We start from the raw sequence: 27,056 nt of genomic DNA, 5'->3' as shown, positions 1-27,056 counted from the left end.
GCAGCCAAGTGGCTTGACCTTTATTAGTGAGCCTGGTTAACCCCTCTCGGAACCACAGACTTAGAAATCGCCAGCTCATATACAGTGCATAAAATATATTTATATATATACCCTTATACACCATTTTAATAAAAAATATCACAAAATTCTTCTAAGTCCCTCGGGAAGAGTGAAAGACGCGCACGTTCATTTTCAGAGCTTCTAGACCTTCCTATAAGAAGTTAGCCAAAAAGTAGCTTCGAAAAACGCTTAGGTTAAGTTTCAGAGTTGCTTCTAATGTACCAACGCTGGACTTAGACATAATTTCACTCTCACAACATAATGGCTGGTTGGAGACAGTCCGAACCACAAGTACCGGGTCCATGGTACTGGGCGTATACTGGGGGGACGGGGACGACTCCCATTAACCCCTGACTATACCGGGGATACGCTTATCACAATGCCTTTCTGGTCTGTGCTGAAGCAGGGCATTCTGGCAGCCAAGTGGCTTGACCTTTATTAGTGAGCCTGGTTACCCCCTCTCGGAACCACAGACTTAGAAATCGCCAGCTCATATACAGTGCATAAAATATATTTATATATATACCCTTATACACCATTTTAATAAAAATATCACAAAATTCTTCTAAGTCCCTCGGGAAGAGTGAAAGACGCGCACGTTCATTTTCAGAGCTTCTAGACCTTCCTATAAGGAGTTAGCAAAAAGTAGCTTCGAAAAACGCTTAGGTTAAGTTTCAGAGTTGCTTCTAATGTACCAAAGCTGGACTTAGACATAATTTCACTCTCACAACATTATGGCTGGTTGGAGACAGTCCGAACCACAAGTACCGGGTCCATGGTTCTGGCCGTATACTGGGGGGACGGGGACGACTCCCATTAACCCCTGACTATACCGGGGATACGCTTATCATAATGCCTTTCTTGTCTCTGCAGAAGCAGGGCATTCTGGCAGTCAAGTGGCTTGACCTTTATTAGTGAGCCTGGTTACCCCCTCTCGGAACCACAGACTTAGAAATCGCCAGCTCATATACAGTGCATAAAATATATTTTTATATATATACCCTTATAAACCATTTTAATAAAAAATATCACAAAATTCTTCTAAGTCCCTCGGGAAGAGTGAAGGACGCGCACGTTCATTTTCAGAGCTCCTAGACCTTCCTATAAGAAGTTAGCCAAAAAGTAGCTTCGAAAAACGCTTAGGTTAAGTTTCAGAGTTGCTTCTAATGTACCAAAGCTGGACTTAGACATAATTTCACTCTCACAACATTATGGCTGGTTGGAGACAGTCCGAACCACAAGTACCGGGTCCATGGTTCTGGCCGTATACTGGGGGGACGGGGACGACTCCCATTAACCCCTGACTATACCGGGGATACGCTTATCACAATGCCTTTCTGGTCTGTGCTGAAGGAGGGCATTCTGGCAGCCAAGTGGCTTGACCTTTATTAGTGAGCCTGGTTACCGCCTCTCGGAACCACAGACTTAGAAATCGCCAGCTCATATACAGTGCATAAAATATATTTATATACAGTATATACCCTTATACACCATTTTAATAAAAAATATCACAAAATTCTTCTAAGTCCCTCGGGAAGAGAGAAAGACGCGCACGTTTATTTTCAGAGCTCCTAGACCTTCCTATAAGAAGTTAGCCAAAAAGTAGCTTCGAAAAACGCTTAGGTTAAGTTTCAGAGTTGCTTCTAATGTACCAAAGCTGGACTTAGACATAATTTCACTCTCACAACATTATGGCTTGTTGGAGACAGTCCGAACCACAAGTACCGGGTCCATGGTTCTTGGCGTATACTGGGGGGACGGGGACGACTCCCATTAACCCCTGACTATACCGGGGATACGCTTATCACAATGCCTTTCTGGTCTGTGCTGAAGCAGGGCATTCTGCCAGCCAAGTGGCTTGACCTTTATTAGTGAGCCTGGTTACCCCCTCTCGGAACCACAGACTTAGAAATCGCCAGCTCATATACAGTGCATAAAATATATTTATATATATACCCTTATACACCATTTTAATAAAAAATATCACAAAATTCTTCTAAGTCCCTCGGGAAGAGTGAAGGACGCGCACGTTCATTTTCAGAGCTCCTAGACCTTCCTATAAGAAGTTAGCCAAAAAGTAGCTTCGAAAAACGCTTAGGTTAAGTTTCAGAGTTGCTTCTAATGTACCAAAGCTGGACTTAGACATAATTTCACTTTCACAACATTATGGCTGGTTGGAGACAGTCCGAACCACAAGTACCGGGTCCATGGTTCTGGCCGTATACTGGGGGGACGGGGACGACTCCCATTAACCCCTGACTATACCGGGGATACGCTTATCACAATGCCTTTCTGGTCTGTGCTGAAGCAGGGCATTCTGGCAGCCAAGTGGCTTGACCTTTATTAGTGAGCCTGGTTACCCCCTCTCGGAACCACAGACTTAGAAATCGCCAGCTCATATACAGTGCATAAAATATATTTATATATATACCCTTATACACCATTTTAATAAAAAATATCACAAAATTCTTCTAAGTCCCTCGAGAAGAGTGAAGGACACGCACGTTCATTTTCAGAGCTCCTAGACCTTCCTATAAGAAGTTAGCCAAAAAGTAGCTTCGAAAAACGCTTAGGTTAAGTTTCAGAGTTGCTTCTAATGTACCAAAGCTGGACTTAGACATAATTTCACTCTCACAACATTATGGCTGGTTGGAGACATTCCGAACCACAAGTACCGGGTCCATGGTTCTGGCCGTATACTGGGGGGACGGGGACGACTCCCATTAACCCCTGACTATACCGGGGATACGCTTATCACAATGCCTTTCTGGTCTGTGCTGAAGGAGGGCATTCTGGCAGCCAAGTGGCTTGACCTTTATTAGTGAGCCTGGTTACCCCCTCTCGGAACCACAGACTTAGAAATCGCCAGCTCATATACAGTGCATAAAATATATTTATATATATACCCTTATACACCATTTTAATAAAAAATATCACAAAATTCTTCTAAGTCCCTAGGGAAGAGTGAAGGACGCGCACGTTCATTTTCAGAGCTCCTAGACCTTCCTATAAGAAGTTAGCCAAAAAGTAGCTTCGAAAAACGCTTAGGTTAAGTTTCAGAGTTGCTTCTAATGTACCAAAGCTGGACTTAGACATAATTTCACTCTCACAACATTATGGCTGGTTGGAGACAGTCCGAACCACAAGTACCAGGTCCATGGTTCTGGCCGTATACTGGGGGGACGGGGACGACTCCCATTAACCCCTGACTATACCGGGGATACGCTTATCACAATGCCTTTCTGGTCTGTGCTGAAGCAGGGCATTCTGGCAGCCAAGTGGCTTGACCTTTATTAGTGAGCCTGGTTACCCCCTCTCGGAACCACAGACTTAGAAATCGCCAGCTCATATACAGTGCATAAAATATATTTATATATATACCCTTATACACCATTTTAATAAAAATATCACAAAATTCTTCTAAGTCCCTCGGGAAGAGTGAAAGACGCGCACGTTCATTTTCACATCTCCTAGACCTTCCTATAAGAAGTTAGCCAAAAAGTAGCTTCGAAAAACGCTTAGGTTAAGTTTCAGAGTTGCTTCTAATGTACCAAAGCTGGACTTAGACATAATTTCACTTTCACAACATTATGGCTGGTTGGAGACAGTCCGAACCACAAGTACCGGGTCCATGGTTCTGGCCGTATACTGGGGGGACGGGGACGACTCCCATTAACCCCTGACTATACCGGGGATACGCTTATCACAATGCCTTTCTGGTCTGTGCTGAAGCAGGGCATTCTGGCAGCCAAGTGGCTTGACCTTTATTAGTGAGCCTGGTTACCCCCTCTCGGAACCACAGACTTAGAAATCGCCAGCTCATATACAGTGCATAAAATATATTTATATATATACCCTTATACACCATTTTAATAAAAAATATCACAAAATTCTTCTAAGTCCCTCGAGAAGAGTGAAGGACACGCACGTTCATTTTCAGAGCTCCTAGACCTTCCTATAAGAAGTTAGCCAAAAAGTAGCTTCGAAAAACGCTTAGGTTAAGTTTCAGAGTTGCTTCTAATGTACCAAAGCTGGACTTAGACATAATTTCACTCTCACAACATTATGGCTGGTTGGAGACAGTCCGAACCACAAGTACCGGGTCCATGGTTCTGGCCGTATACTGGGGGGACGGGGACGACTCCCATTAACCCCTGACTATACCGGGGATACGCTTATCACAATGCCTTTCTGGTCTGTGCTGAAGGAGGGCATTCTGGCAGCCAAGTGGCTTGACCTTTATTAGTGAGCCTGGTTACCCCCTCTCGGAACCACAGACTTAGAAATCGCCAGCTCATATACAGTGCATAAAATATATTTATATATATACCCTTATACACCATTTTAATAAAAAATATCACAAAATTCTTCTAAGTCCCTAGGGAAGAGTGAAGGACGCGCACGTTCATTTTCAGAGCTCCTAGACCTTCCTATAAGAAGTTAGCCAAAAAGTAGCTTCGAAAAACGCTTAGGTTAAGTTTCAGAGTTGCTTCTAATGTACCAAAGCTGGACTTAGACATAATTTCACTCTCACAACATTATGGCTGGTTGGAGACAGTCCGAACCACAAGTACCAGGTCCATGGTTCTGGCCGTATACTGGGGGGACATGGACGACTCCCATTAACCCCTGACTATACCGGGGATACGCTTATCACAATGCCTTTCTGGTCTGTGCTGAAGCAGGGCATTCTGGCAGCCAAGTGGCTTGACCTTTATTAGTGAGCCTGGTTACCCCCTCTCGGAACCACAGACTTAGAAATCGCCAGCTCATATACAGTGCATAAAATATATTTATATATATACCCTTATACACCATTTTAATAAAAAATATCACAAAATTCTTCTAAGTCCCTCGAGAAGAGTGAAGGACACGCACGTTCATTTTCAGAGCTCCTAGACCTTCCTATAAGAAGTTAGCCAAAAAGTAGCTTCGAAAAACGCTTAGGTTAAGTTTCAGAGTTGCTTCTAATGTACCAAAGCTGGACTTAGACATAATTTCACTCTCACAACATTATGGCTGGTTGGAGACAGTCCGAACCACAAGTACCGGGTCCATGGTTCTGGCCGTATACTGGGGGGACGGGGACGACTCCCATTAACCCCTGACTATACCGGGGATACGCTTATCACAATGCCTTTCTGGTCTGTGCTGAAGGAGGGCATTCTGGCAGCCAAGTGGCTTGACCTTTATTAGTGAGCCTGGTTACCCCCTCTCGGAACCACAGACTTAGAAATCGCCAGCTCATATACAGTGCATAAAATATATTTATATATATACCCTTATACACCATTTTAATAAAAAATATCACAAAATTCTTCTAAGTCCCTAGGGAAGAGTGAAGGACGCGCACGTTCATTTTCAGAGCTCCTAGACCTTCCTATAAGAAGTTAGCCAAAAAGTAGCTTCGAAAAACGCTTAGGTTAAGTTTCAGAGTTGCTTCTAATGTACCAAAGCTGGACTTAGACATAATTTCACTCTCACAACATTATGGCTGGTTGGAGACAGTCCGAACCACAAGTACCAGGTCCATGGTTCTGGCCGTATACTGGGGGGACATGGACGACTCCCATTAACCCCTGACTATACCGGGGATACGCTTATCACAATGCCTTTCTGGTCTGTGCTGAAGCAGGGCATTCTGGCAGCCAAGTGGCTTGACCTTTATTAGTGAGCCTGGTTACCCCCTCTCGGAACCACAGACTTAGAAATCGCCAGCTCATATACAGTGCATAAAATATATTTTTATATATATACCCTTATAAACCATTTTAATAAAAAATATCACAAAATTCTTCTAAGTCCCTCGGGAAGAGTGAAGGACGCGCACGTTCATTTTCAGAGCTCCTAGACCTTCCTATAAGAAGTTAGCCAAAAAGTAGCTTCGAAAAACGCTTAGGTTAAGTTTCAGAGTTGCTTCTAATGTACCAAAGCTGGACTTAGACATAATTTCACTCTCACAACATTATGGCTGGTTGGAGACAGTCCGAACCACAAGTACCGGGTCCATGGTTCTGGCCGTATACTGGGGGGACGGGGACGACTCCCATTAACCCCTGACTATACCGGGGATACGCTTATCACAATGCCTTTCTGGTCTGTGCTGAAGGAGGGCATTCTGGCAGCCAAGTGGCTTGACCTTTATTAGTGAGCCTGGTTACCGCCTCTCGGAACCACAGACTTAGAAATCGCCAGCTCATATACAGTGCATAAAATATATTTATATACAGTATATACCCTTATACACCATTTTAATAAAAAATATCACAAAATTCTTCTAAGTCCCTCGGGAAGAGAGAAAGACGCGCACGTTTATTTTCAGAGCTCCTAGACCTTCCTATAAGAAGTTAGCCAAAAAGTAGCTTCGAAAAACGCTTAGGTTAAGTTTCAGAGTTGCTTCTAATGTACCAAAGCTGGACTTAGACATAATTTCACTCTCACAACATTATGGCTTGTTGGAGACAGTCCGAACCACAAGTACCGGGTCCATGGTTCTTGGCGTATACTGGGGGGACGGGGACGACTCCCATTAACCCCTGACTATACCGGGGATACGCTTATCACAATGCCTGGTCTGTGCTGAAGCAGGGCATTCTGCCAGCCAAGTGGCTTGACCTTTATTAGTGAGCCTGGTTACCCCCTCTCGGAACCACAGACTTAGAAATCGCCAGCTCATATACAGTGCATAAAATATATTTATATATATACCCTTATACACCATTTTAATAAAAAATATCACAAAATTCTTCTAAGTCCCTCGGGAAGAGTGAAGGACGCGCACGTTCATTTTCAGAGCTCCTAGACCTTCCTATAAGAAGTTAGCCAAAAAGTAGCTTCGAAAAACGCTTAGGTTAAGTTTCAGAGTTGCTTCTAATGTACCAAAGCTGGACTTAGACATAATTTCACTCTCACAACATTATGGCTGGATGGAGACAGTCCGAACCACAAGTACCGGGTCCATGGTTCTGGCCGTATACTGGGGGGACGGGGACGACTCCCATTAACCCCTGACTATACCGGGGATACGCTTATCACAATGCCTTTCTGGTCTGTGCTTAAGGAGGGCTTTCTGGCAGCCAAGTGGCTTGACCTTTATTAGTGAGCCTGGTTACCCCCTCTCGGAACCACAGACTTAGAAATCGCCAGCTCATATACAGTGCATAAAATATATTTATATATATACCCTTATACACCATTTTAATAAAAAAAATCACAAAATTCTTCTAAGTCCCTCGGGAAGAGTGAAAGACGCGCACGTTCATTTTCAGAGCTCCTAGACCTTCCTATAAGAAGTTTGCCAAAAAGTAGCTTCGAAAAACGCTTAGGTTAAGTTTCAGAGTTGCTTCTAATGTACCAAAGCTGGACTTAGACATAATTTCACTCTCACAACATTATGGCTGGTTGGAGACAGTCCGAACCACAAGTACCGGGTCCATGGTTCTGGCCGTATACTGGGGGGACGGGGACGACTCCCATTAACCCCTGACTATACCGGGGATACGCTTATCACAATGCCTTTCTGGTCTGTGCTGAAGGAGGGCATTCTGGCAGCCAAGTGGCTTGACCTTTATTAGTGAGCCTGGTTACCCCCTCTCGGAACCACAGACTTAGAAATCGCCAGCTCATATACAGTGCATAAAATATATTTATATATATACCCTTATACACCATTTTAATAAAAAATATCACAAAATTCTTCTAAGTCCCTAGGGAAGAGTGAAGGACGCGCACGTTCATTTTCAGAGCTCCTAGACCTTCCTATAAGAAGTTAGCCAAAAAGTAGCTTCGAAAAACGCTTAGGTTAAGTTTCAGAGTTGCTTCTAATGTACCAAAGCTGGACTTAGACATAATTTCACTCTCACAACATTATGGCTGGTTGGAGACAGTCCGAACCACAAGTACCAGGTCCATGGTTCTGGCCGTATACTGGGGGGACGGGGACGACTCCCATTAACCCCTGACTATACCGGGGATACGCTTATCACAATGCCTTTCTGGTCTGTGCTGAAGCAGGGCATTCTGGCAGCCAAGTGGCTTGACCTTTATTAGTGAGCCTGGTTACCCCCTCTCGGAACCACAGACTTAGAAATCGCCAGCTCATATACAGTGCATAAAATATATTTATATATATACCCTTATACACCATTTTAATAAAAATATCACAAAATTCTTCTAAGTCCCTCGGGAAGAGTGAAAGACGCGCACGTTCATTTTCACATCTCCTAGACCTTCCTATAAGAAGTTAGCCAAAAAGTAGCTTCGAAAAATGCTTAGGTTAAGTTTCAGAGTTGCTTCTAATGTACCAAAGCTGGACTTAGACATAATTTCACTTTCACAACATTATGGCTGGTTGGAGACAGTCCGAACCACAAGTACCGGGTCCATGGTTCTGGCCGTATACTGGGGGGACGGGGACGACTCCCATTAACCCCTGACTATACCGGGGATACGCTTATCACAATGCCTTTCTGGTCTGTGCTGAAGCAGGGCATTCTGGCAGCCAAGTGGCTTGACCTTTATTAGTGAGCCTGGTTACCCCCTCTCGGAACCACAGACTTAGAAATCGCCAGCTCATATACAGTGCATAAAATATATTTATATATATACCCTTATACACCATTTTAATAAAAAATATCACAAAATTCTTCTAAGTCCCTCGAGAAGAGTGAAGGACACGCACGTTCATTTTCAGAGCTCCTAGACCTTCCTATAAGAAGTTAGCCAAAAAGTAGCTTCGAAAAACGCTTAGGTTAAGTTTCAGAGTTGCTTCTAATGTACCAAAGCTGGACTTAGACATAATTTCACTCTCACAACATTATGGCTGGTTGGAGACAGTCCGAACCACAAGTACCGGGTCCATGGTTCTGGCCGTATACTGGGGGGACGGGGACGACTCCCATTAACCCCTGACTATACCGGGGATACGCTTATCACAATGCCTTTCTGGTCTGTGCTGAAGGAGGGCATTCTGGCAGCCAAGTGGCTTGACCTTTATTAGTGAGCCTGGTTACCCCCTCTCGGAACCACAGACTTAGAAATCGCCAGCTCATATACAGTGCATAAAATATATTTATATATACAGTATACCCTTATACACCATTTTAATAAAAAATATCACAAAATTCTTCTAAGTCCCTAGGGAAGAGTGAAGGACGCGCACGTTCATTTTCAGAGCTCCTAGACCTTCCTATAAGAAGTTAGCCAAAAAGTAGCTTCGAAAAACGCTTAGGTTAAGTTTCAGAGTTGCTTCTAATGTACCAAAGCTGGACTTAGACATAATTTCACTCTCACAACATTATGGCTGAATGGAGACAGTCCGAACCACAAGTACCAGGTCCATGGTTCTGGCCGTATACTGGGGGGACGGGGACGACTCCCATTAACCCCTGACTATACCGGGGATACGCTTATCACAATGCCTTTCTGGTCTGTGCTGAAGCAGGGCATTCTGGCAGCCAAGTGGCTTGACCTTTATTAGTGAGCCTGGTTACCCCCTCTCGGAACCACAGACTTAGAAATCGCCAGCTCATATACAGTGCATAAAATATATTTATATATATACCCTTATACACCATTTTAATAAAAATATCACAAAATTCTTAAAAGTCCCTCGGGAAGAGTGAAAGACGCGCACGTTCATTTTCACATCTCCTAGACCTTCCTATAAGAAGTTAGCCAAAAAGTAGCTTCGAAAAACGCTTAGGTTAAGTTTCAGAGTTGCTTCTAATGTACCAAAGCTGGACTTAGACATAATTTCACAGTCACAACATTATGGCTGGTTGGAGACAGTCCGAACCACAAGTACCGGGTCCATGGTTCTGGCCGTATACTGGGGGGACGGGGACGACTCCCATTAACCCCTGACTATACCGGGGATACGCTTATCACAATGCCTTTCTGGTCTGTGCTGAAGCAGGGCATTCTGGCAGCCAAGTGGCTTGACCTTTATTAGTGAGCCTGGTTACCCCCTCTCGGAACCACAGACTTAGAAATCGCCAGCTCATATACAGTGCATAAAATATATTTATATATATACCCTTATACACCATTTTAATAAAAATATCACAAAATTCTTCTAAGTCCCTCGGGATGAGTGAAAGACGCGCACGTTCATTTTCAGAGCTTCTAGACCTTCCTATAAGGAGTTAGCAAAAAGTAGCTTCGAAAAACGCTTAGGTTAAGTTTCAGAGTTGCTTCTAATGTACCAAAGCTGGACTTAGACATAATTTCACTCTCACAACATTATGGCTTGTTGGAGACAGTCCGAACAACAAGTACCGGGTCCATGGTTCTTGGCGTATACTGGGGGGACGGGGACGACTCCCATTAACCCCTGACTATACCGGGGATACGCTTATCACAATGCCTTTCTGGTCTGTGCTTAAGGAGGGCTTTCTGGCAGCCAAGTGGCTTGACCTTTATTAGTGAGCCTGGTTACCCCCTCTCGGAACCACAGACTTAGAAATCGCCAGCTCATATACAGTGCATAAAATATATTTATATATATACCCTTATACACCATTTTAATAAAAAAAATCACAAAATTCTTCTAAGTCCCTCGGGAAGAGTGAAAGACGCGCACGTTCATTTTCAGAGCTCCTAGACCTTCCTATAAGAAGTTTGCCAAAAAGTAGCTTCGAAAAACGCTTAGGTTAAGTTTCAGAGTTGCTTCTAATGTACCAAAGCTGGACTTAGACATAATTTCACTTTCACAACATTATGGCTGGTTGGAGACAGTCCGAACCACAAGTACCGGGTCCATGGTTCTGGCCGTATACTGGGGGGACGGGGACGACTCCCATTAACCCCTGACTATACCGGGGATACGCTTATCACAATGCCTTTCTGGTCTGTGCTGAAGCAGGGCATTCTGGCAGCCAAGTGGCTTGACCTTTATTAGTGAGCCTGGTTACCCCCTCTCGGAACCACAGACTTAGAAATCGCCAGCTCATATACAGTGCATAAAATATATTTATATATATACCCTTATACACCATTTTAATAAAAAATATCACAAAATTCTTCTAAGTCCCTCGAGAAGAGTGAAGGACACGCACGTTCATTTTCAGAGCTCCTAGACCTTCCTATAAGAAGTTAGCCAAAAAGTAGCTTCGAAAAACGCTTAGGTTAAGTTTCAGAGTTGCTTCTAATGTACCAAAGCTGGACTTAGACATAATTTCACTCTCACAACATTATGGCTGGTTGGAGACAGTCCGAACCACAAGTACCGGGTCCATGGTTCTGGCCGTATACTGGGGGGACGGGGACGACTCCCATTAACCCCTGACTATACCGGGGATACGCTTATCACAATGCCTTTCTGGTCTGTGCTGAAGGAGGGCATTCTGGCAGCCAAGTGGCTTGACCTTTATTAGTGAGCCTGGTTACCCCCTCTCGGAACCACAGACTTAGAAATCGCCAGCTCATATACAGTGCATAAAATATATTTATATATATACCCTTATACACCATTTTAATAAAAAATATCACAAAATTCTTCTAAGTCCCTAGGGAAGAGTGAAGGACGCGCACGTTCATTTTCAGAGCTCCTAGACCTTCCTATAAGAAGTTAGCCAAAAAGTAGCTTCGAAAAACGCTTAGGTTAAGTTTCAGAGTTGCTTCTAATGTACCAAAGCTGGACTTAGACATAATTTCACTCTCACAACATTATGGCTGGTTGGAGACAGTCCGAACCACAAGTACCAGGTCCATGGTTCTGGCCGTATACTGGGGGGACGGGGACGACTCCCATTAACCCCTGACTATACCGGGGATACGCTTATCACAATGCCTTTCTGGTCTGTGCTGAAGCAGGGCATTCTGGCAGCCAAGTGGCTTGACCTTTATTAGTGAGCCTGGTTACCCCCTCTCGGAACCACAGACTTAGAAATCGCCAGCTCATATACAGTGCATAAAATATATTTATATATATACCCTTATACACCATTTTAATAAAAATATCACAAAATTCTTCTAAGTCCCTCGGGAAGAGTGAAAGACGCGCACGTTCATTTTCACATCTCCTAGACCTTCCTATAAGAAGTTAGCCAAAAAGTAGCTTCGAAAAACGCTTAGGTTAAGTTTCAGAGTTGCTTCTAATGTACCAAAGCTGGACTTAGACATAATTTCACAGTCACAACATTATGGCTGGTTGGAGACAGTCCGAACCACAAGTACCGGGTCCATGGTTCTGGCCGTATACTGGGGGGACGGGGACGACTCCCATTAACCCCTGACTATACCGGGGATACGCTTATCACAATGCCTTTCTGGTCTGTGCTGAAGCAGGGCATTCTGGCAGCCAAGTGGCTTGACCTTTATTAGTGAGCCTGGTTACCCCCTCTCGGAACCACAGACTTAGAAATCGCCAGCTCATATACAGTGCATAAAATATATTTATATATATACCCTTATACACCATTTTAATAAAAATATCACAAAATTCTTCTAAGTCCCTCGGGAAGAGTGAAAGACGCGCACGTTCATTTTCAGAGCTTCTAGACCTTCCTATAAGGAGTTAGCAAAAAGTAGCTTCGAAAAACGCTTAGGTTAAGTTTCAGAGTTGCTTCTAATGTACCAAAGCTGGACTTAGACATAATTTCACTCTCACAACATTATGGCTGGTTGAGACAGTCCGAACCACAAGTACCGGGTCCATGGTTCTGGCCGTATACTGGGGGGACGGGGACGATTCCCATTAACCCCTGACTATACCGGGGATACGCTTATCATAATGCCTTTCTTGTCTCTGCTGAAGCAGGGCATTCTGGCAGCCAAGTGGCTTGACCTTTATTAGTGAGCCTGGTTACCCCCTCTCGGAACCACAGACTTAGAAATCGCCAGCTCATATACAGTGCATAAAATATATTTATATATATATACCCTTATACACCATTTTAATAAAAAATATCACAAAATTCTTCTAAGTCCCTCGGGAAGAGTGAAGGACGCGCACGTTCCTTTTCAGAGCACCTAGACCTTCCTATAAGAAGTTAGCCAAAAAGTAGCTTCGAAAAACGCTTAGGTTAAGTTTCAGAGTTGCTTCTAATGTACCAAAGCTGGACTTAGACATAATTTCACTCTCACAACATTATGGCTGGTTGGAGACAGTCCGAACCACAAGTAAAGGGTCCATGGTTATGGCCGTATACTGGGGGGACGGGAACGACTCCCATTAACCCCTGACTATACCGGGGATACGCTTATCACAATGCCTTTCTGGTCTGTGCTGAAGGAGGGCATTCTGGCAGCCAAGTGGCTTGACCTTTATTAGTGAGCCTGGTTACCGCCTCTCGGAACCACAGACTTAGAAATCGCCAGCTCATATACAGTGCATAAAATATATTTATATATATACCCTTATACACCATTTTAATAAAAAATATCACAAAATTCTTCTAAGTCCCTCGGGAAGAGTGAAAGACGCGCACGTTTATTTTCAGAGCTCCTAGACCATCCTATAAGAAGTTAGCCAAAAAGTAGCTTCGAAAAACACTTAGGTTAAGTTTCAGAGTTGCTTCTAATGTACCAAAGCTGGACTTAGACATAATTTCACTCTCACAACATTATGGCTTGTTGGAGACAGTCCGAACAACAAGTACCGGGTCCATGGTTCTTGGCGTATACTGGGGGGACGGGGACGACTCCCATTAACCCCTGACTATACCGGGGATACGCTTATCACAATGCCTTTCTGGTCTGTGCTGAAGCAGGGCATTCTGCCAGCCAAGTGGCTTGACCTTTATTAGTGAGCCTGGTTACCCCCTCTCGGAACCACAGACTTAGAAATCGCCAGCTCATATACAGTGCATAAAATATATTTATATATATACCCTTATACACCATTTTAATAAAAAATATCACAAAATTCTTCTAAGTCCCTCGGGAAGAGTGAAGGACGCGCACGTTCATTTTCAGAGCTCCTAGACCTTCCTATAAGAAGTTAGCCAAAAAGTAGCTTCGAAAAACGCTTAGGTTAAGTTTCAGAGTTGCTTCTAATGTACCAAAGCTGGACTTAGACATAATTTCACTCTCACAACATTATGGCTGGATGGAGACAGTCCGAACCACAAGTACCGGGTCCATGGTTCTGGCCGTATACTGGGGGGACGGGGACGACTCCCATTAACCCCTGACTATACCGGGGATACGCTTATCACAATGCCTTTCTGGTCTGTGCTTAAGGAGGGCTTTCTGGCAGCCAAGTGGCTTGACCTTTATTAGTGAGCCTGGTTACCCCCTCTCGGAACCACAGACTTAGAAATCGCCAGCTCATATACAGTGCATAAAATATATTTATATATATACCCTTATCCACCATTTTAATAAAAAATATCACAAAATTCTTCTAAGTCCCTCGGGAAGAGTGAAAGACGCGCACGTTCATTTTCAGAGCTCCTAGACCTTCCTATAAGAAGTTTGGCAAAAAGTAGCTTCGAAAAACGCTTAGGTTAAGTTTCAGAGTTGCTTCTAATGTACCAAAGCTGGACTTAGACATAATTTCACTTTCACAACATTATGGCTGGTTGGAGACAGTCCGAACCACAAGTACCGGGTCCATGGTTCTGGCCGTATACTGGGGGGACGGGGACGACTCCCATTAACCCCTGACTATACCGGGGATACGCTTATCACAATGCCTTTCTGGTCTGTGCTGAAGCAGGGCATTCTGGCAGCCAAGTGGCTTGACCTTTATTAGTGAGCCTGGTTACCCCCTCTCGGAACCACAGACTTAGAAATCGCCAGCTCATATACAGTGCATAAAATATATTTATATATATACCGTTATACACCATTTTAATAAAAAATATCACAAAATTCTTCTAAGTCCCTCGAGAAGAGTGAAGGACACGCACGTTCATTTTCAGAGCTCCTAGACCTTCCTATAAGAAGTTAGCCAAAAAGTAGCTTCGAAAAACGCTTAGGTTAAGTTTCAGAGTTGCTTCTAATGTACCAAAGCTGGACTTAGACATAATTTCACTCTCACAACATTATGGCTGGTTGGAGACAGTCCGAACCACAAGTACCGGGTCCATGGTTCTGGCCGTATACTGGGGGGACGGGGACGACTCCCATTAACCCCTGACTATACCGGGGATACGCTTATCACAATGCCTTTCTGGTCTGTGCTGAAGGAGGGCATTCTGGCAGCCAAGTGGCTTGACCTTTATTAGTGAGCCTGGTTACCCCCTCTCGGAACCACAGACTTAGAAATCGCCAGCTCATATACAGTGCATAAAATATATTTATATATATACCCTTATACACCATTTTAATAAAAAATATCACAAAATTCTTCTAAGTCCCTAGGGAAGAGTGAAGGACGCGCACGTTCATTTTCAGAGCTCCTAGACCTTCCTATAAGAAGTTAGCCAAAAAGTAGCTTCGAAAAACGCTTAGGTTAAGTTTCAGAGTTGCTTCTAATGTACCAAAGCTGGACTTAGACATAATTTCACTCTCACAACATTATGGCTGGTTGGAGACAGTCCGAACCACAAGTACCGGGTCCATGGTTCTGGCCGTATACTGGGGGGACGGGGACGACTCCCATTAATCCCTGACTATACCGGGGATACGCTTATCACAATGCCTTTCTTGTCTCTGCTGAAGCAGGGCATTCTGGCAGCCAAGTGGCTTGACCTTTATTAGTGAGCCTGGTTACCCCCTCTCGGAACCACAGACTTAGAAATCGCCAGCTCATATACAGTGCATAAAATATATTTATATATATACCCTTATACACCATTTTAATAAAAAATATCACAAACTTCTTCTAAGTCCCTCGGGAAGAGTGAAGGACGCGCACGTTCATTTTCAGAGCTCCTAGACCTTCCTATAAGAAGTTAACCAAAAAGTAGCTTCGAAAAACGCTTAGGTTAAGTTTCAGAGTTGCTTCTAATGTACCAAAGCTGGACTTAGACAATTTCACTCTCACAACATTATGGCTGGTTGGAGACAGTCCGAACCACAAGTACCGGGTCCATGGTTCTGGCCGTATACTTGGGGGACGGGGACGACTCCCATTAACCCCTGACTATACCGGGGATACGCTTATCACAATGCCTTTCTGGTCTGTGCTGAAGGAGGGCATTCTGGCAGCCAAGTGGCTTGACCTTTATTAGTGAGCCTGGTTACCCCCTCTCGGAACCACAGACTTAGAAATCGCTAGCTCATATACAGTGCATAAAATATATTTATATATATACCCTTATACACCATTGTAATAAAAAATATCACAAAATTCTTCTAAGTCCCTCGGGAAGAGTGAAAGACGCGCACGTTCATTTTCAGAGCTCCTAGACCTTCCTATAAGAAGTTAGCCAAAAAGTAGCTTCGAAAAACGCTTAGGTTAAGTTTCAGAGTTGCTTCTAATGTACCAAAGCTGGACTTAGACATAATTTCACTCTCACAACATTATGGCTGGTTGGAGACAGTCCGAACCACAAGTACCGGGTCCATGGTTCTGGGCGTATACTGGGGGGACGGGGACGACTCCCATTAACCCCTGACTATACCGGGGATACGCTTATCACAATGCCTTTCTGGTCTGTGCTGAAGCAGGGCATTCTGGCAGCCAAGTGGCTTGACCTTTATTAGTGAGCCTGGTTACCGCCTCTCGGAACCACAGACTTAGAAATCGCCAGCTCATATACTGTACAGTGCATAAAATATATTTATATATATACCCTTATACACCATTTTAATAAAAAATATCACAAAAATCTTCTAAGTCCCTCGGGAAGAGTGAAAGACGCGCACGTTTATTTTCAGAGCTCCTAGACCTTCCTATAAGAAGTTAGCCAAAAAGTAGCTTCGAAAAACGCTTAGGTTAAGTTTCAGAGTTGCTTCTAATGTACCAAAGCTGGACTTAGACATAATTTCACTCTCACAACATTATGGCTTGTTGGAGACAGTCCGAACCACAAGTACCGGGTCCATGGTTCTTGGCGTATACTGGGGGGACGGGGACGACTCCCATTAACCCCTGACTATACCGGGGATACGCTTATCACAATGCCTTTCTGGTCTGTGCTGAAGCAGGGCAATCTGCCAGCCAAGTGGCTTGACCTTTATTAGTGAGCCTGGTTACCCCCTCTCGGAACCACAGACTTAGAAATCGCCAGCTCATATACAGTGCATAAAATATATTTATATATATACCCTTATACACCATTTTAATAAAAAATATCACAAAATTCTTCTAAGTCCCTCTGGAAGAGTGAAGGCCGCGCACGTTCATTTTCAGAGCTCCTAGACCTTCCTATAAGAAGTTAGCCAAAAAGTAGCTTCGAAAAACGCTTAGGTTAAGTTTCAGAGTTGCTTCTAATGTACCAAAGCTGGACTTAGACATAATTTCACTCTCACAACATTATGGCTGGATGGAGACAGTCCGAACCACAAGTACCGGGTCCATGGTTCTGGCCGTATACTGGGGGGACGGGGACGACTCCCATTAACCCCTGACTATACCGGGGATACGCTTATCACAATGCCTTTCTGGTCTGTGCTGAAGGAGGGCATTCTGGCAGCCAAGTGGCTTGACCTTTATTAGTGAGCCTGGTTACCCCCTCTCGGAACCACAGACTTAGAAATCGCCAGCTCATATACAGTGCATAAAATATATTTATATATATACCCTTATACACCATTTTAATAAAAAATATCACAAAATTATTCTAAGTCCCTCGGGCAGAGTGAAGGACGCGCACGTTCATTTTCAGAGCTCCTAGACCTTCCTATAAGAAGTTAGCCAAAAAGTAGCTTCGAAAAACGCTTAGGTTAAGTTTCAGAGTTGCTTCTAATGTACCAAAGCTGGACTTAGACATAATTTCACTCTCACAACATTATGGCTGGTTGGAGACAGTCCGAACCACAAGTACCGGGTCCATGGTTCTGGCCGTATACTGGGGGGACGGGGACGACTCCCATTAACCCCTGACTATACCGGGGATACGCTTATCACAATGCCTTTCTGGTCTGTGCTGAAGGAGGTCTTTCTGGCAGCCAAGTGGCTTGACCTTTATTAGTGAGCCTGGTTACCCCCTCTCGGAACCACAGACTTAGAAATCGCCAGCTCATATACAGTGCATAAAATATATTTATATATATACCCTTATACACCATTGTAATAAAAAATATCACAAAATTCTTCTAAGTCCCTCGGGAAGAGTGAAAGACGCGCACGTTCATTTTCAGAGCTCCTAGACCTTCCTATAAGAAGTTAGCCAAAAAGTAGCTTCGAAAAACGCTTAGGTTAAGTTTCAGAGTTGCTTCTAATGTACCAAAGCTGGACTTAGACATAATTTCACTCTCACAACATTATGGCTGGTTGGAGACAGTCCGAACCACAAGTACCGGGTCCATGGTTCTGGGCGTATACTGGGGAGACGGGGACGACTCCCATTAACCCCTGACTATACCGGGGATACGCTTATCACAATGCCTTTCTGGTCTGTGCTGAAGCAGGGCATTCTGGCAGCCAAGTGGCTTGACCTTTATTAGTGAGCCTGGTTACCGCCTCTCGGAACCACAGACTTAGAAATCGCCAGCTCATATACTGTACAGTGCATAAAATATATTTATATATATACCCTTATACACCATTTTAATAAAAAATATCACAAAAATCTTCTAAGTCCCTCGGGAAGAGTGAAAGACGCGCACGTTTATTTTCAGAGCTCCTAGACCTTCCTATAAGAAGTTAGCCAAAAAGTAGCTTCGAAAAACGCTTAGGTTAAGTTTCAGAGTTGCTTCTAATGTACCAAAGCTGGACTTAGACATAATTTCACTCTCACAACATTATGGCTTGTTGGAGACAGTCCGAACCACAAGTACCGGGTCCATGGTTCTTGGCGTATACTGGGGGGACGGGGACGACTCCCATTAACCCCTGACTATACCGGGGATACGCTTATCACAATGCCTTTCTGGTCTGTGCTGAAGCAGGGCAATCTGCCAGCCAAGTGGCTTGACCTTTATTAGTGAGCCTGGTTACCCCCTCTCGGAACCACAGACTTAGAAATCGCCAGCTCATATACAGTGCATAAAATATATTTATACTGTATATATACCCTTATACACCATTTTAATAAAAAATATCACAAAATTCTTCTAAGTCCCTCGAGAAGAGTGAAGGACACGCACGTTCATTTTCAGAGCTCCTAGACCTTCCTATAAGAAGTTAGCCAAAAAGTAGCTTCGAAAAACGCTTAGGTTAAGTTTCAGAGTTGCTTCTAATGTACCAAAGCTGGACTTAGACATAATTTCACTCTCACAACATTATGGCTGGTTGGAGACAGTCCGAACCACAAGTACCGGGTCCATGGTTCTGGCCGTATACTGGGGGGACGGGGACGACTCCCATTAACCCCTGACTATACCGGGGATACGCTTATCACAATGCCTTTCTGGTCTGTGCTGAAGGAGGGCATTCTGGCAGCCAAGTGGCTTGACCTTTATTAGTGAGCCTGGTTACCCCCTCTCGGAACCACAGACTTAGAAATCGCCAGCTCATATACAGTGCATAAAATATATTTATATATATACCCTTATACACCATTTTAATAAAAAATATCACAAAATTCTTCTAAGTCCCTAGGGAAGAGTGAAGGACGCGCACGTTCATTTTCAGAGCTCCTAGACCTTCCTATAAGAAGTTAGCCAAAAAGTAGCTTCGAAAAACGCTTAGGTTAAGTTTCAGAGTTGCTTCTAATGTACCAAAGCTGGACTTAGACATAATTTCACTCTCACAACATTATGGCTGGTTGGAGACAGTCCGAACCACAAGTACCAGGTCCATGGTTCTGGCCGTATACTGGGGGGACGGGGACGACTCCCATTAACCCCTGACTATACCGGGGATACGCTTATCACAATGCCTTTCTGGTCTGTGCTGAAGCAGGGCATTCTGGCAGCCAAGTGGCTTGACCTTTATTAGTGAGCCTGGTTACCCCCTCTCGGAACCACAGACTTAGAAATCGCCAGCTCATATACAGTGCATAAAATATATTTATATATATACCCTTATACACCATTTTAATAAAAATATCACAAAATTCTTCAAAGTCCCTCTGGAAGAGTGAAAGACGCGCACGTTCATTTTCAGAGCTCCTAGACCTTCCTATAAGGAGTTAGCCAAAAAGTAGCTTCGAAAAACGCTTAGGTTAAGTTTCAGAGTTGCTTCTAATGTACCAAAGCTGGACTTAGACATAATTTCACTCTCACAACATTATGGCTGGTTGGAGACAGTCCGAACCACAAGTACCGGGTCCATGGTTCTGGCCGTATACTGGGGGGACGGGGACGACTCCCATTAATCCCTGACTATACCGGGGATACGCTTATCACAATGCCTTTCTTGTCTCTGCTGAAGCAGGGCATTCTGGCAGCCAAGTGGCTTGACCTTTATTAGTGAGCCTGGTTACCCCCTCTCGGAACCACAGACTTAGAAATCGCCAGCTCATATACAGTGCATAAAATATATTTATATATATACCCTTATACACCATTTTAATAAAAAATATCACAAACTTCTTCTAAGTCCCTCGGGAAGAGTGAAGGACGCGCACGTTCATTTTCAGAGCTCCTAGACCTTCCTATAAGAAGTTAACCAAAAAGTAGCTTCGAAAAACGCTTAGGTTAAGTTTCAGAGTTGCTTCTAATGTACCAAAGCTGGACTTAGACAATTTCACTCTCACAACATTATGGCTGGTTGGAGACAGTCCGAACCACAAGTACCGGGTCCATGGTTCTGGCCGTATACTTGGGGGACGGGGACGACTCCCATTAACCCCTGACTATACCGGGGATACGCTTATCACAATGCCTTTCTGGTCTGTGCTGAAGGAGGGCATTCTGGCAGCCAAGTGGCTTGACCTTTGTTAGTGAGCCTGGTTACCCCCTCTCGGAACCACAGACTTAGAAATCGCTAGCTCATATACAGTGCATAAAATATATTTATATATATACCCTTATACACCATTGTAATAAAAAATATCACAAAATTCTTCTAAGTCCCTCGGGAAGAGTGAAAGACGCGCACGTTCATTTTCAGAGCTCCTAGACCTTCCTATAAGAAGTTAGCCAAAAAGTAGCTTCGAAAAACGCTTAGGTTAAGTTTCAGAGTTGCTTCTAATGTACCAAAGCTGGACTTAGACATAATTTCACTCTCACAACATTATGGCTGGTTGGAGACAGTCCGAACCACAAGTACCGGGTCCATGGTTCTGGGCGTATACTGGGGGGACGGGGACGACTCCCATTAACCCCTGACTATACCGGGGATACGCTTATCACAATGCCTTTCTGGTCTGTGCTGAAGCAGGGCATTCTGGCAGCCAAGTGGCTTGACCTTTATTAGTGAGCCTGGTTACCGCCTCTCGGAACCACAGACTTAGAAATCGCCAGCTCATATACTGTACAGTGCATAAAATATATTTATATATATACCCTTATACACCATTTTAATAAAAAATATCACAAAAATCTTCTAAGTCCCTCGGGAAGAGTGAAAGACGCGCACGTTTATTTTCAGAGCTCCTAGACCTTCCTATAAGAAGTTAGCCAAAAAGTAGCTTCGAAAAACGCTTAGGTTAAGTTTCAGAGTTGCTTCTAATGTACCAAAGCTGGACTTAGACATAATTTCACTCTCACAACATTATGGCTTGTTGGAGACAGTCCGAACCACAAGTACCGGGTCCATGGTTCTTGGCGTATACTGGGGGGACGGGGACGACTCCCATTAACCCCTGACTATACCGGGGATACGCTTATCACAATGCCTTTCTGGTCTGTGCTGAAGCAGGGCAATCTGCCAGCCAAGTGGCTTGACCTTTATTAGTGAGCCTGGTTACCCCCTCTCGGAACCACAGACTTAGAAATCGCCAGCTCATATACAGTGCATAAAATATATTTATATATATACCCTTATACACCATTTTAATAAAAAATATCACAAAATTCTTCTAAGTCCCTCTGGAAGAGTGAAGGCCGCGCACGTTCATTTTCAGAGCTCCTAGACCTTCCTATAAGAAGTTAGCCAAAAAGTAGCTTCGAAAAACGCTTAGGTTAAGTTTCAGAGTTGCTTCTAATGTACCAAAGCTGGACTTAGACATAATTTCACTCTCACAACATTATGGCTGGATGGAGACAGTCCGAACCACAAGTACCGGGTCCATGGTTCTGGCCGTATACTGGGGGGACGGGGACGACTCCCATTAACCCCTGACTATACCGGGGATACGCTTATCACAATGCCTTTCTGGTCTGTGCTGAAGGAGGGCATTCTGGCAGCCAAGTGGCTTGACCTTTATTAGTGAGCCTGGTTACCCCCTCTCGGAACCACAGACTTAGAAATCGCCAGCTCATATACAGTGCATAAAATATATTTATATATATACCCTTATACACCATTTTAATAAAAAATATCACAAAATTCTTCTAAGTCCCTCGGGCAGAGTGAAGGACGCGCACGTTCATTTTCAGAGCTCCTAGACCTTCCTATAAGAAGTTAGCCAAAAAGTAGCTTCGAAAAACGCTTAGGTTAAGTTTCAGAGTTGCTTCTAATGTACCAAAGCTGGACTTAGACATAATTTCACTCTCACAACATTATGGCTGGTTGGAGACAGTCCGAACCACAAGTACCGGGTCCATGGTTCTGGCCGTATACTGGGGGGACGGGGACGACTCCCATTAACCCCTGACTATACCGGGGATACGCTTATCACAATGCCTTTCTGGTCTGTGCTGAAGGAGGGCTTTCTGGCAGCCAAGTGGCTTGACCTTTATTAGTGAGCCTGGTTACCCCCTCTCGGAACCACAGACTTAGAAATCGCCAGCTCATATACAGTGCATAAAATATATTTATATATATACCCTTATACACCATTGTAATAAAAAATATCACAAAATTCTTCTAAGTCCCTCGGGAAGAGTGAAAGACGCGCACGTTCATTTTCAGAGCTCCTAGACCTTCCTATAAGAAGTTAGCCAAAAAGTAGCTTCGAAAAACGCTTAGGTTAAGTTTCAGAGTTGCTTCTAATGTACCAAAGCTGGACTTAGACATAATTTCACTCTCACAACATTATGGCTGGTTGGAGACAGTCCGAACCACAAGTACCGGGTCCATGGTTCTGGGCGTATACTGGGGAGACGGGGACGACTCCCATTAACCCCTGACTATACCGGGGATACGCTTATCACAATGCCTTTCTGGTCTGTGCTGAAGCAGGGCATTCTGGCAGCCAAGTGGCTTGACCTTTATTAGTGAGCCTGGTTACCGCCTCTCGGAACCACAGACTTAGAAATCGCAAGCTCATATACTGTACAGTGCATAAAATATATTTATATATATACCCTTATACACCATTTTAATAAAAAATATCACAAAAATCTTCTAAGTCCCTCGGGAAGAGTGAAAGACGCGCACGTTTATTTTCAGAGCTCCTAGACCTTCCTATAAGAAGTTAGCCAAAAAGTAGCTTCGAAAAACGCTTAGGTTAAGTTTCAGAGTTGCTTCTAATGTACCAAAGCTGGACTTAGACATAATTTCACTCTCACAACATTATGGCTTGTTGGAGACAGTCCGAACCACAAGTACCGGGTCCATGGTTCTTGGCGTATACTGGGGGGACGGGGACGACTCCCATTAACCCCTGACTATACCGGGGATACGCTTATCACAATGCCTTTCTGGTCTGTGCTGAAGCAGGGCAATCTGCCAGCCAAGTGGCTTGACCTTTATTAGTGAGCCTGGTTACCCCCTCTCGGAACCACAGACTTAGAAATCGCCAGCTCATATACAGTGCATAAAATATATTTATATATATACCCTTATACACCATTTTAATAAAAAATATCACAAAATTCTTCTAAGTCCCTCTGGAAGAGTGAAGGCCGCGCACGTTCATTTTCAGAGCTCCTAGACCTTCCTATAAGAAGTTAGCCAAAAAGTAGCTTCGAAAAACGCTTAGGTTAAGTTTCAGAGTTGCTTCTAATGTACCAAAGCTGGACTTAGACATAATTTCACTCTCACAACATTATGGCTGGATGGAGACAGTCCGAACCACAAGTACCGGGTCCATGGTTCTGGCCGTATACTGGGGGGACGGGGACGACTCCCATTAACCCCTGACTATACCGGGGATACGCTTATCACAATGCCTTTCTGGTCTGTGCTGAAGGAGGGCATTCTGGCAGCCAAGTGGCTTGACCTTTATTAGTGAGCCTGGTTACCCCCTCTCGGAACCACAGACTTAGAAATCGCCAGCTCATATACAGTGCATAAAATATATTTATATATATACCCTTATACACCATTTTAATAAAAAATATCACAAAATTCTTCTAAGTCCCTCGGGCAGAGTGAAGGACGCGCACGTTCATTTTCAGAGCTCCTAGACCTTCCTATAAGAAGTTAGCCAAAAAGTAGCTTCGAAAAACGCTTAGGTTAAGTTTCAGAGTTGCTTCTAATGTACCAAAGCTGGACTTAGACATAATTTCACTCTCACAACATTATGGCTGGTTGGAGACAGTCCGAACCACAAGTACCGGGTCCATGGTTCTGGCCGTATACTGGGGGGATGGGGACGACTCCCATTAACCCCTGACTATACCGGGGATACGCTTATCACAATGCCTTTCTGGTCTGTGCTGAAGGAGGGCTTTCTGGCAGCCAAGTGGCTTGACCTTTATTAGTGAGCCTGGTTACCCCCTCTCGGAACCACAGACTTAGAAATCGCCAGCTCATATACAGTGCATAAAATATATTTATATATATACCCTTATACACCATTGTAATAAAAAATATCACAAAATTCTTCTAAGTCCCTCGGGAAGAGTGAAAGACGCGCACGTTCATTTTCAGAGCTCCTAGACCTTCCTATAAGAAGTTAGCCAAAAAGTAGCTTCGAAAAACGCTTAGGTTAAGTTTCAGAGTTGCTTCTAATGTACCAAAGCTGGACTTAGACATAATTTCACTCTCACAACATTATGGCTGGTTGGAGACAGTCCGAACCACAAGTACCGGGTCCATGGTTCTGGGCGTATACTGGGGAGACGGGGACGACTCCCATTAACCCCTGACTATACCGGGGATACGCTTATCACAATGCCTTTCTGGTCTGTGCTGAAGCAGGGCATTCTGGCAGCCAAGTGGCTTGACCTTTATTAGTGAGCCTGGTTACCGCCTCTCGGAACCACAGACTTAGAAATCGCCAGCTCATATACTTTACAGTGCATAAAATATATTTATATATATACCCTTATACACCATTTTAATAAAAAATATCACAAAAATCTTCTAAGTCCCTCGGGAAGAGTGAAAGACGCGCACGTTTATTTTCAGAGCTCCTAGACCTTCCTATAAGAAGTTAGCCAAAAAGTAGCTTCGAAAAACGCTTAGGTTAAGTTTCAGAGTTGCTTCTAATGTACCAAAGCTGGACTTAGACATAATTTCACTCTCACAACATTATGGCTTGTTGGAGACAGTCCGAACCACAAGTACCGGGTCCATGGTTCTTGGCGTATACTGGGGGGACGGGGACGACTCCCATTAACCCCTGACTATACCGGGGATACGCTTATCACAATGCCTTTCTGGTCTGTGCTGAAGCAGGGCATTCTGGCAGCCAAGTGGCTTGACCTTTATTAGTGAGCCTGGTTACCCCCTCTCGGAACCACAGACTTAGAAATCGCCAGCTCATATACAGTGCATAAAATATATTTATATATTTACCCTTATACACCATTTTAATAAAAAATATCACAAAATTCTTCTAAGTCCCTCTGGAAGAGTGAAGGACGCGCACGTTCATTTTCAGAGCTCCTAGACCTTCCTATAAGAAGTTAGCCAAAAAGTAGCTTCGAAAAACGCTTAGGTTAAGTTTCAGAGTTGCTTCTAATGTACCAAAGCTGGACTTAGACATAATTTCACTCTCACAACATTATGGCTGGTTGGAGACAGTCCGAACCACAAGTACCGGGTCCATGGTTCTGGCCGTATACTGGGGGGACGGGGACGACTCCCATTAACCCCTGACTATACCGGGGATACGCTTATCACAATGCCTTTCTGGTCTGTGCTGAAGGAGGGCATTCTGGCAGCCAAGTGGCTTGACCTTTATTAGTGAGCCTGGTTACCCCCTCTCGGAACCACAGACTTAGAAATCGCCAGCTCATATACAGTGCATAAAATATATTTATATATATACCCTTATACACCATTTTAATAAAAAATATCACAAAATTCTTCTAAGTCCCTCGGGAAGAGTGAAAGACGCGCACGTTCATTTTCAGAGCTCCTAGACCTTCCTATAAGAAGTTAGCCAAAAAGAAGCTTCGAAAAACGCTTAGGTTAAGTTTCAGAGTTGCTTCTAATGTACCAAAGCTGGACTTAGACATAATTTCACTCTCACAACATTATGGCTGGATGGAGACAGTCCGAACCACAAGTACCGGGTCCATGGTTCTGGCCGTATACTGGGGGGACGGGGACGACTCCCATTAACCCCTGACTATACCGGGGATACGCTTATCACAATGCCTTTCTGGTCTGTGCTGAAGGAGGGCATTCTGGCAGCCAAGTGGCTTGACCTTTATTAGTGAGCCTGGTTACCCCCTCTCGGAACCACAGACTTAGAAATCGCCAGCTCATATACAGTGCATAAAATATATTTATATATATACCCTTATACACCATTTTAATAAAAAATATCACAAAATTCTTCTAAGTCCCTCGGGCAGAGTGAAGGACGCGCACGTTCATTTTCAGAGCTCCTAGACCTTCCTATAAGAAGTTAGCCAAAAAGTAGCTTCGAAAAACGCTTAGGTTAAGTTTCAGAGTTGCTTCTAATGTACCAAAGCTGGACTTAGACATAATTTCACTCTCACAACATTATGGCTGGTTGGAGACAGTCCGAACCACAAGTACCGGGTCCATGGTTCTGGCCGTATACTGGGGGGACGGGGACGACTCCCATTAACCCCTGACTATACCGGGG

This window comes from Ascaphus truei, chromosome 5 (genome assembly GCF_040206685.1).
Source record: "Ascaphus truei isolate aAscTru1 chromosome 5, aAscTru1.hap1, whole genome shotgun sequence".
Taxonomy (NCBI): domain Eukaryota; kingdom Metazoa; phylum Chordata; class Amphibia; order Anura; family Ascaphidae; genus Ascaphus; species Ascaphus truei.
Note: the sequence above shows the minus strand (reverse complement) of the source record.